Source organism: Loxodonta africana, unplaced genomic scaffold (assembly GCF_030014295.1).
Source record: "Loxodonta africana isolate mLoxAfr1 unplaced genomic scaffold, mLoxAfr1.hap2 scaffold_673, whole genome shotgun sequence".
NCBI classification, from domain to species: Eukaryota; Metazoa; Chordata; class Mammalia; order Proboscidea; family Elephantidae; genus Loxodonta; species Loxodonta africana.
Window position 1 is genome coordinate 30,001 of NW_026975404.1, and position 10,000 is coordinate 40,000.

Consider the following 10,000-nt stretch of genomic DNA (forward strand, 5'->3'; position numbering starts at 1 on the left):
CACATCGCCGGGAAAGCTCCCGGGTGAGGAGGTGGGCCCGCACACCCGCGCACCGCTGGCGGCACGGGACGGGTGCGGGCGGGAGGCGGCACACAACGGCGCGGGGGCCGTCCGCCGGACGGACCCCCGGCCCCACCGCACCAGGCGCGCGACGGGAGGGCCGCACACTCACACGCACACACGGACGCGCGCGACCCCGGCGCCAGACGGCTGGCCCGGCGAAGGCCCTCCCCCGACTCGCAGGGGGGAGGCGCGGGCCGCGGCAGGCGAAGGGCGGCGCGCGGCCCCACCGCGGGGCCGGCGGACCTCTCCCTCCACACCGGGCGGGAAGGAGAGGGGGCTCTGCCTGCGAGCCACGGTCGGTGGCTTGCGCGCAAGGCGAGGGGCAGCGGCTGGGGGATCCGGCACCCCCAAGGCACCCTCGGAGATGACTAGAGAAGACTTTCTTCACCGAAGACGGGCCGTCCCCACCCATCGCCCCCCACGTTGGGCCCCCGCCAGGCGCCCGAGGGCGCCCCGGGGATGGGCGGGGGGGGCCTGCGGTATTGGTAAGCACCAGCGGGGGGGTTAAGGCACAGTGGGCCTCTGCGGCCGGGAACGGAGCCTGCCGCCTCGTGCTCACGGCGGCTCTGCCTCACCCGGGGACGGCGCGTGCTCCCGGCTCCGTGCTGCGTCCACCCTCCACTCGGGCGAGGAGGGAACGGGTGGGGCACCGCAGCGGCGACCGAGGGCCTCGGAAAGTCACACCTTTTGAGTCGTCCGTTTTTTTTTTTTTCCGTTTCTCTTTTAAAGCTTCTCCGCCTCATCCCGCCTCACCGGAGCCAGGCTCCGGCGAGCGCGCGGGGCCTCGCGGGTACGCGCCGCGCACACCCGAGGCTTGCCTGGGCACCTAAAAGCCCAACACACCCCCCGGTCTCCCTCTGTAGAGGGGTCCGCGCTCTAGGGCGGCCCGCGGGGGGGAGGAGGTACGACAGAGCCTAACAACGGACCGCCGGGGCCCAGCCGCGGCTACGCAGCCTGGGCCCCCACCTCGCAAGGGCGACTTCCCTCGGCACCGGCGGAAGCAACACGCGGGCCCTCCTCCTTCCGCTCTCGCTTGCCTCACGCGGGTCTCGGCAAGCACCGGGGCGGGCACGCACGCGCGCACCCCTCTCTCACCCCCGCCTTCTCGGGATCAGGCACGGCACCCTCCCGCGAGGCGTGCGTGCTCTAAAGGTCTTACCCCGCTCGACCCCCCTTTTTTTTTTTTTTTTCCTCCACATCCTTTCTCTCCCTCTCGGCCGCACTCCTGTTTTTTATTTCTCTCGGCTCGAGGGGCGCACGCCCACACGCGTGAGCGGTGACCGGAAGGGTGGGCTGGGAACGGGGAAACGGCACCGCCACCCGGCCTCAGGCACCTGAGGGACGGCCTGGAGCGTTCCAGGGGCACCGCCAAAGGGCCACTCGAGGCGCACCGGCACCACCTGGGTGGGGCGCGCGGGTGCGCCTGACCAGAGAGCCCCCCCGCCGCGGGGGGCGGGGGAGGGCCCGACGCGAGGCAGAACACCAGGGCCACGAGCAGAGGCTGTCCTGCTCGGTCTCAGGACCCCGCCACCGCCGACGCTGGCCGCGAGGCCGCGAACGAGGGCAGATGAGCAAGGTCGGGCCGGATTCCGTGCCCCTGCCCCTCTGCGCACCACCGGCGGGCGGGGAGGAGGAGCGAGGGGCCCGCGCGCTGAGCGAGAAGAGCGGTCCCATTCGCCACGAATGTCCGTCCCTCGTCTTGGCGCGGCTCGGACCCGGCCCGGGAGAGCACGACAACACCACATCGATCGGGTCAGCCCAGGCACAAGCGAGGAGGAGAAGACCCCCCCGCCAGGGCTGCCAGGAGGCGGGCGAGGACAGCCCCGGAGAGGACCCGCTTTCTGCCTCGCCCGCCCCGGCTGCGGAAAGGTGGCCGCGAGGACCCCTGCACACGGAGAACGCCTGACACGCGAGGCACGTGGGCCTGGGGGAGGGGGGTAGCGGGGCACACTCTGGCGAGCACCGCGGCCACCGCGGGTGCCTGCGACAAGGGGCACGCGGGTCAGAGGGCCCGCGGCGCCCGTGCCACGCCGCCCTCGGGCACTGGAGACCGGGGGGAGGCACCGCGGCTGGACATCTGGACGCGCGAGAGCCGGCGCACGGGCCCCAGGCGGGCGGCTCAAGCGGGGAGGAGCGGGGGAGGGCGTGGGCCGTCGGTGGACCGGCGTCTACGGACCCGTCCAGGTTTCCCATCTGCTCAGCGGGAGTCACCCAGCGAGGAGAGCGTGTCAGCACCAATCTGGTGGCCCAAATCGCCCGTTTTGGGCGAGAGAAAAGCCACGCCCCGCGGCGGGAGGGGCCCGCTCCCCACGGCGAGCCCCCGGAACTGCGGCCCGGCCATCGGTCCGTAGCGCGACCCCATGGCCCCCAGCGCCCCGCCCCCCCCCCCCGGAGCTCCCGGGATCCTCTGGTCGACCCGCGGGACGGGGTGACGGAGCTGGCCGGGGCCGCGCGGGCGCCCAGAGCCAGCCGCCTGCGCTGCGGCCAACGCGGGCCGGTCGGGGAACCCTCGGAGGGGGGACTTGGAAAAAATTCTCGGGCGGCGGGGCCCCTCCGAAGGTCCGGGCCCCGCGCGGGTCCGTGGCCGGGCCGGGGCGGGCCGGGGGCGGCAACCTCGGCCCGGGGACCCCCGGAGCGGGACTTTGAAAAAATTCTCCGACGGTCCGGACCCCACGCGGGACCGCGCCCGGGCCCGGGGCGCCCTCCGCGGGCCACCCCGGACCTACGCCGGAGGCCCCGGTGACGACCGGGCCGCGCGAAGGAAGGCGCGCGAACGGCCGGGGCGTGCCTTGTCCCGTTCTTCTGCCTGCGCCGTCTCGGTGCGGCCCGGTTCGGTCCAGCGCCGTCTAAAACACGGCACCCGGGAGCGCGGCGGCGGCGGCGGCGGCGGCGGCGGCGGCGGCGACGGCCACCGCCTCGGCCACATGAAGCTGCGGGCCCAATTCCGGAACGTGGCTCTGGCGCCGGCGCCCCACCGTGGCCGGGACGATCCCGCCGACGCCGCCGGCGTCCCGAGACGTCGCCTCGGCCAGCGCGGCCACAGCGCCTCCCATGTCGCCGGCGCCGGAGCTCCGGAGGAAAACGATGTCAAAGCGGCCGCCAGGTGGCGGCCGACAACCGGCGCGGGCGACAGCGGGACGGATCCGGATCGGCGGCCGGCGAGGGCGCGTCGCCGGGCGGCCGGACACCCGGTCCCGTCCCGGCTCCCCCCCCGCCCCCCTCCCCCGCCTCCCAGCGCCGCCGCCGAACACGTTTCTCGGCGCGGGGCGGCCGGAAGGCGTTGGGGCCGGCCACGGCGCGGGGTCGGTTGGGCCAAGGGGATCCACCCGGCCGGGCCCTTTCCCGCCTCGGCCAGGACGATCCTGCCGACGCCGCCGCCGGCGTCCGGGAACGTCGCCTCGGCCAGCGCGGCCACATCGCCTCCCGCGCGTGTCGCCGGCGCCGGAGCTCCGGGGGAAGACGATATCAAAGCGGCCGCCAGGTGGCGGCCGACAACCGGCGCGGAGTGCAGCGGGACGGATCCGGATCGGCGGCCGGCGAGGGCGCGTCGCCGGGCGGCCGGACGCCCGGCCCCGTCCCGGCTCCCCCCCCGCCCCCCTCCCCCGCCTCCCAGCGCCGCCGCCGAACACGTTTCTCGGCGCGGGGCGGCCGGAAGACGGTGGGGCCGGCCACAGCGCGGGGTCGGTTGGGCCAAGGGGATCCGCCCGGCCGGGCCCTCCTCAGGTTCCGGAGGTGTGAGCAGGCTGTGTGGCTGGCTGCTTCTCCCTGACGGAACAGCAGTGGAACGACGGTACCAGCCCACTGCAGCAGCCGCTCTGGGAATGGTGCCTGAGGGCTCCCCGCGGGGCAGGGCCGGTAAACCCTCTCTGCCCCTGAAAGGTCTCTTCCTGCCGCTGCCCCTCAGTGCGTCGTCTAAGCCCGCCTTCGACGGTCAGGACTCCCCGCTCGTCGCAGACATACTCGTTCGCTTGTGTTTCCGGGTCTTTGTCGTCAAGAGAGCTAGGCGGAAGCGTCAGCCTATTCCACCACCTTGGCCCCATCTCCCAAAGTTCCGATCCAAGGGGGTCCGGCCCAGCCGGGCCATTTCGCCCCTCAGCCAGGAAGATCCCGTCTACCCCGCTGGAGCCCTGGAGCACCATGCCGGCCAGCCGGCGTGTCCCACTCGGGGGGGGCCCTGGGAGGGAGGGAGGGAGGGAGGGAGGGAGGGAGGGAGGGAGGGAGGGAGGGAGGGAGGGAGGACCCCGGGAGGACCCCGGGAGGACGCCGGGAGCCAGGCCGGGCTCGAGGAGACGGAGCGAAGGCCCCGGGCCGCCGTGGCCAGCGCGCGCCCGCCGGGACCGCTTCCCATCCCGTCGGCGCCGCAGAGCTCCGGAGGGGGACGGTATCGAAGCGGCCGCCGGGTGACGGCCGACGACCGGAGCGAAGGGCGGCGGGGGGGTGGAACCGGGTCCACCTGGGCCCCGGCCGGGGCTCGAGGGTGGCAGAGGGGACAGACTCCCCCGGGCCGCCGGGGAAACCTCTCGGGAGCGTCATGGGGCGCGCGCGCGCGCTCGCCCCCGAAAGGGCCGAACGGGGGGGGGGCGCCCGAGGGGATGAGCGTCCACCGGGGGCGGGAGGGAGAAGAGAGCACGTCCCAAGCGTCGGACGGGCAGGTGTTCTCCGATCCGTATCCTTTGGACGGACGCGACAAACGGGACGGGATGAGACCGCCAGTCCCCGAAGTTTTCCTCCTCGTTCTTTGAGTGCCCGCGTGGCGCAGCAGGCAGACCGGGAGACGTTTTCCGCCGTCGTCCCTGTCGCCGAGCCAACGGTACGCGTGAGGCGGGTTGAACGGGCAAATTGCGTCGGGAGGGAGGGAGGGAGGGAGGGAGGGAGGGAGGGAGGGAGCCGTGCGTTTGCCGGCATCCGCGTCGCAAAAGAAAACCACGGCCGCCACCGAGAGCGTTCTTCCTCATCGCTTTCCATCCTCCCGCGACGCGGGCGGGCAAACGGGGGGCGGGGGGGAGGCCGGGAACGCCTTCCCAGAGCCGGTACGGACCGGCTCTGGGCCCCCCGGTCCGACTGGGGAGACATCTCACCGAGGGAGGCCCTCGAGGCTCTCGGGAGCGAGGCCGGACTTAGTGAGGTCCAGCGGAGGCGCGGCGGGCCAGCCGCGAACGCCCGCCCAGAGGCCCTCGGGCGGCTCGGCCCGAGCGAGTGCTCTCCGGGCTCGCGGGCGGACTCGGGAAGGTGGCGTCTCCGGGGCGGGGGGGGGGAGGGAGAGGGGTGAGTCGGCGTCTCGAGCATCGAGAGATCTCCGGCGGCTCCCGAATGCGGGCGGGCGGGCGGGCGGGCGGGCGGGCGTGTGTGCGTGAGTCGTGGGGGTGGGGGGTGGAGTGCCCGAGGGGGGTTGGGGGGTGGGAGGCCGAGAGCGGGGCGGTGGGGGGGTCGGAGGGTGGGGGCGGTGGGGGACCACGCGCCTCGGGCCCGGGGGGTGGGGTGCTGAGGTGGGCGGGGAGTTGGCAAACGTTCCGGGTGGCCTGGTGCGTGTGCGCGCGTGCCTGCGCGCGTGCGTGCGTCCGTTCGCGCGCGCGTCCCGGTGTGCGTGCCTGCGCGCGCGCGCGTCTGTGCGGGGGCGCGTCTTTGCGGGGGCGTGTGCGCGCGTGTCCGGGCGTGTGTGCCTGCGTGTGCGCGCGTGACTGCGTGCGTGCGCGTGCGCGTCTGCGGGCGTGCCCGTGTGCGTGCCCGCCTGCGTCTGTGGGGGCGCCTGCGCACGTGAGCGCGGGTCTGTGCGTGCGTCTGTGTGTGCGTCTGTGCGTGTCTGTATGGGTTTGAGTGCGCGTCTGCGCGTGAGCGCGTGTCTGAGCGTGTGCGCCTGTGCCTGCGCCCGCGCGCGCCTGTGCCTGCGGGAGCGGGCGCGCGCTCAGGCGGACGGGCAGCCCCCCGTCGTCGCCCTCGGTCCGCCGAACGGGCGCCCCCTTGGCCGGATGGAGAGGCTTTTCTCCGCGCCCACGAGGGGAATCGCAACGGGAACCGTAAGGCCGCACGCCGGCGGCGCTAGCGCCGCCTGCCGACGAGGGCCGCCGCCGCCGATCCCCCCCCCGGCCCGACCCCCAGCCCCCCAACTCGGCCCGCGGTGAGGGCCGGGGCCGTATTCGGCTGGAGGGGGGGGACGGTAAGGCCGAGGGCAGCGTCGCCGTTCCCGCGTTGCACGCGTCGCCGTGCCGCGAGCGTCTCCCGGGAAGCCAGAGGAGCGAGGTGTGTGAAGCCCGTGCCGCGCGCGCGCGGACCCGACCGGGGTGTTCCGGGACGACCGACCGACCGACCGGCCGACCGGCCGACCGTCGTCGTGGAAAGCTCACGGCGGACTGGACATCTGACGGGCCCCTCCCTGTCCGAGCCGACCTCCCGAGGTACGTAGGAGGGGAAGGGTACGGTAGGCTGGTTCGGCTGGAAGCCATCCCACCCCCGGGAGGCGTCGATCGACGGGGAGGCGGGACCGGGAAGGCACCGGTTTCCAATCGGACGATGGCTGAACCTTGGGCGACGGGTACGCGGACTCCTCCGTCTTCGCCCGAGTTCGCGACTCTCTGCGGGGGGAGCTTTCCGGGAAGCGGGTGACGGGCGCGCGTGCCGTCGTCCCGTGAAGGCGCGCTACTACCAAGAGGCTCCGAACGCGGGCCGTCCTCGGGGGGCGGTTTATTTTTTCTCAGTCGGGGGGGACCCCCGCCACAGGGAGAGAAACACCCGAGTTGGAACGGTGCTCGGGTGGGGAGTAGGGCGTGGCGGTGAAGACTGACGTTCGTCATCGTCGTCGTTTCCGTTTAGATAGAGAACTGACTGCGGCGCCGCTGCCGTCGCGTGCCGTCGAGCGGCTCGGGACTCGGAGCGGCCCTAGGGGAGAGAGTCGAGCCGCCCCACGGGCTTCCCAAGGAGGAGCCGGCGGATCCGAACCGCCGACGATCTCGGTCGGCAGCCGAGCTCCGAGCCGCCGCCGCCGCCGCGCCGCCGGGGCTCCGTCTTTGCACTCGGTCTCCGGTACGCGGCGAGTTGGTTTCGCCCGAGGGGCGGAACGGCTCTCGAAGAGGAAAACCCGGTTTCAGAAAAGGAAGGAGACAGGCAGAGGGAGGGGGAGGGGGAGGGGGTGGGCGGGAGGGGTGGGGGAGGGGAGGGGGATGGGGGCAGGGGAGGCGAGGGGGAGGGGAGGGGGAGGGGTGGGGGAGGGGAGGCGGTGGGGGGAGGGACGGGGAGGGGGAGGGGGAGGGGAGGGGAGACGAGGGGAGGGGAGGGGGAGGGGGACGGGGGAGGGGGGAGGGACGGGAGGGGGAGGGGGGAGGGACGGGAGGGGGAGGGGGAGGGGAGGGGAGGGGAGGGGGCGGGGAGGGGGAGGGGATTGGAGGGGAGGGGGAGACAGGCATACCTGGACGCCGAGCCAGCCCGGTGACGGCGTTAGGTAGAAGAAGGACGGTAGGCGCCCACGCGCTCACGCCCGTGGCTGCAGATACGGACACGCAGGCGCGTGCACGCGCCCGTGCGCGGGCGGGCGGTACGCACGTGCCTGCCCGTGCGTACCCGCGCGGGTACACGCGCGTAGGCGTGGGCGCGCCCACACGGGCGCGCCCGCGCCGGTACGCGCGCGCCCTCGGGCGCGTCCGTGCCCGTGCGTACGCCTAGGGGTGTGCACGCGCGGGCGCCCGCCTCTACGTACCTGCCCGAGGGCGCGCGCGCGCGCGCCCGCGCCTGCACGCGCCTGCACCTTCGCACGGGCACCTGCGCGCGGACCTGCCCGCGCCCCCGCCTCTGCGTGGGATCGGCGAGAGCCGAAAGCGGTACCGCCGCCGCCGCGTTTTCAAGATCCTTTGGCTCACGCGCCCCCCCACCCCCTTCCGGCCACCTTCGGGGGGAAAGCCCAACTTCACGGACGGGCGGAGCGGATAGCCCTTCAGCTGCGCCTCCCTGAAATAGAACGGGAGGAGTCACGAGAGCCTTAGGAAACGGAGCGAGGCGACGAGAGGGTGCGTCGAAAGGCGGGCGTCGAGAACTCCGGCCACAGGCGTTTTCCTTCTGTAGGGTGTAGAAAGCACCCCGCCGCACGCACCCGGCGTTAGGGAGCTGTCTCGAGGGCCGCGGTTTCTACTCCGCCGACTCCTTTCAGTTGAGACGGGGCGCCTCCGAGCGTGTGTGTGCGCGCGACCCGAAGGCGGTCGTCGAGGGACGACGGCACCCTCGGTCCGCCGAACCCCCGCGCCCTCGGACGGACGGGTGGAGAAGCTCTCCTCGACGTCACGGAGGCGGTCCCGACTGAAACCGGAGGGGCACGTGCCGGCGGCGCTAGGCCCGCCGCCGCCGAGGACCGCTGGCGCCACCCCCCCCACCGCCCACCACGCACCCCCAACCCCACCCCGCCTGCGCCCTTGCCGTGGGCCCCACGCTGGCGATATCCGGATCCAGTCCGACGTGGCCGCCGGCTGCCACCCGCCAGGCGGGGAAGAGGTTTGGAGGCGGCGGAGGCGGTGGGGGCGGCGGGGGGCGGCGGGGGTGTGGGCGGTGGGGGGCGGAGGAGGAGGAGGAGGAGGAGGAGGAGGAGGACGGACGGACGGACGGACGGACGGACGGAAGGACGGGAACGCGCCCGCGCGCGCGTGCGCCCGCACCGCAGGGTGCCCTCCGGAGACACGGACGGGCCCACGGAGCACACGGAAACACGGAGATGGACGCGAGGGGGCGCGCGCGCGCGCGCAGCAGACACAACCCCGGGACGCCCGGGAGACACAGAGGTAGGCGCGGGCAGGCAGAACACGCGGGAACGCGGACGCGCGGCACCCACGGACACGGTCCGCTCGCGCACGCGCACGGGGGCCCGGACGCACGGCGACTCGCACGGACGGCGCGGCCGAAACACGGGAAGGTACGCCTCAGGGGCACACGCCCGTGGATCCCCCCAACAGAAGCCCGCCCGCGGCCAACCCCCGCCGCCCCCCCCCGAAGCGGGACGCCCACCCGCGCGGACGGAGGGAGGGGCGCGACGGGGCGGACGGCCGCGCCGCAGCGCTTCGGAGGACACGGCGCCCCCGCCACACACGCGCGACGCGATAGACGCGTCGCGCGCGAGACGGGGGCACGGGCACGAGGTACGTACGCCCGGCCGCGCGCCCGCGCGGCATCCCGAAGAGGGCGCGCCGCACTCGGACGGACGGGGCCGCGCGCGCGCGCGCGCACCGGAGAGGCCACGCGCGCACCCGCGCGGACACGTACGCGCACGCAGCGGCGGCGGCGGCGGCGGCGCCCTCCGGCGACACGGACGCACGCCCGGGGCACGCGGAAACGCGGAGACGCACGCGCACAGCAGACGCACGCACGGGACGCTCGGGAGACGCGGAGGTAGACGCAGGCAGGCGGAACACGCGGGAACGCGCGTCGCCCCCGCGCACACGATACACGGAGCGGGCGGGCACGCTCCACTAGGCGCGCGCGGCCTGCACTTGACGCTCGGGGACGCGGGCGCGGACGCGGCCCCGTACACGCGGCACCCACGGGCAGGCGGCACGCGGGCTCGGACGCACGCCCGGCGACGCGCGAGGACGGAGAGACGGCGCACCGGAACCGCGGGCGGGAGACGCGAACGAACGGGCGCCTCCCGCGCGGCGCGGGGGGACGCCCACGCGGAAGGCGCGGCACGGCCACACGCCCGCGGCGCCCCCGCGCGCCCGCCGTCCCCCCAAAGTGGGACGCGCTCGAGACGGCGCACGCGCACGGACGGTGACCGCGACGCACCCGCGTCCGCCCGCCCGCCCGCACGCACGCACGCACGCACGCACGCGACCCCGGAGGACGCGTCGCACGCGAGACACGGGGGCGCGCGCCCGAACTACGTAGGGTCGACCGCACGACTCGCGCGCCCGCCGGCCACGCGCCCGCGCGGTATCCCGAAGCGGGCCCGCTACGCTCGGACGCAGAG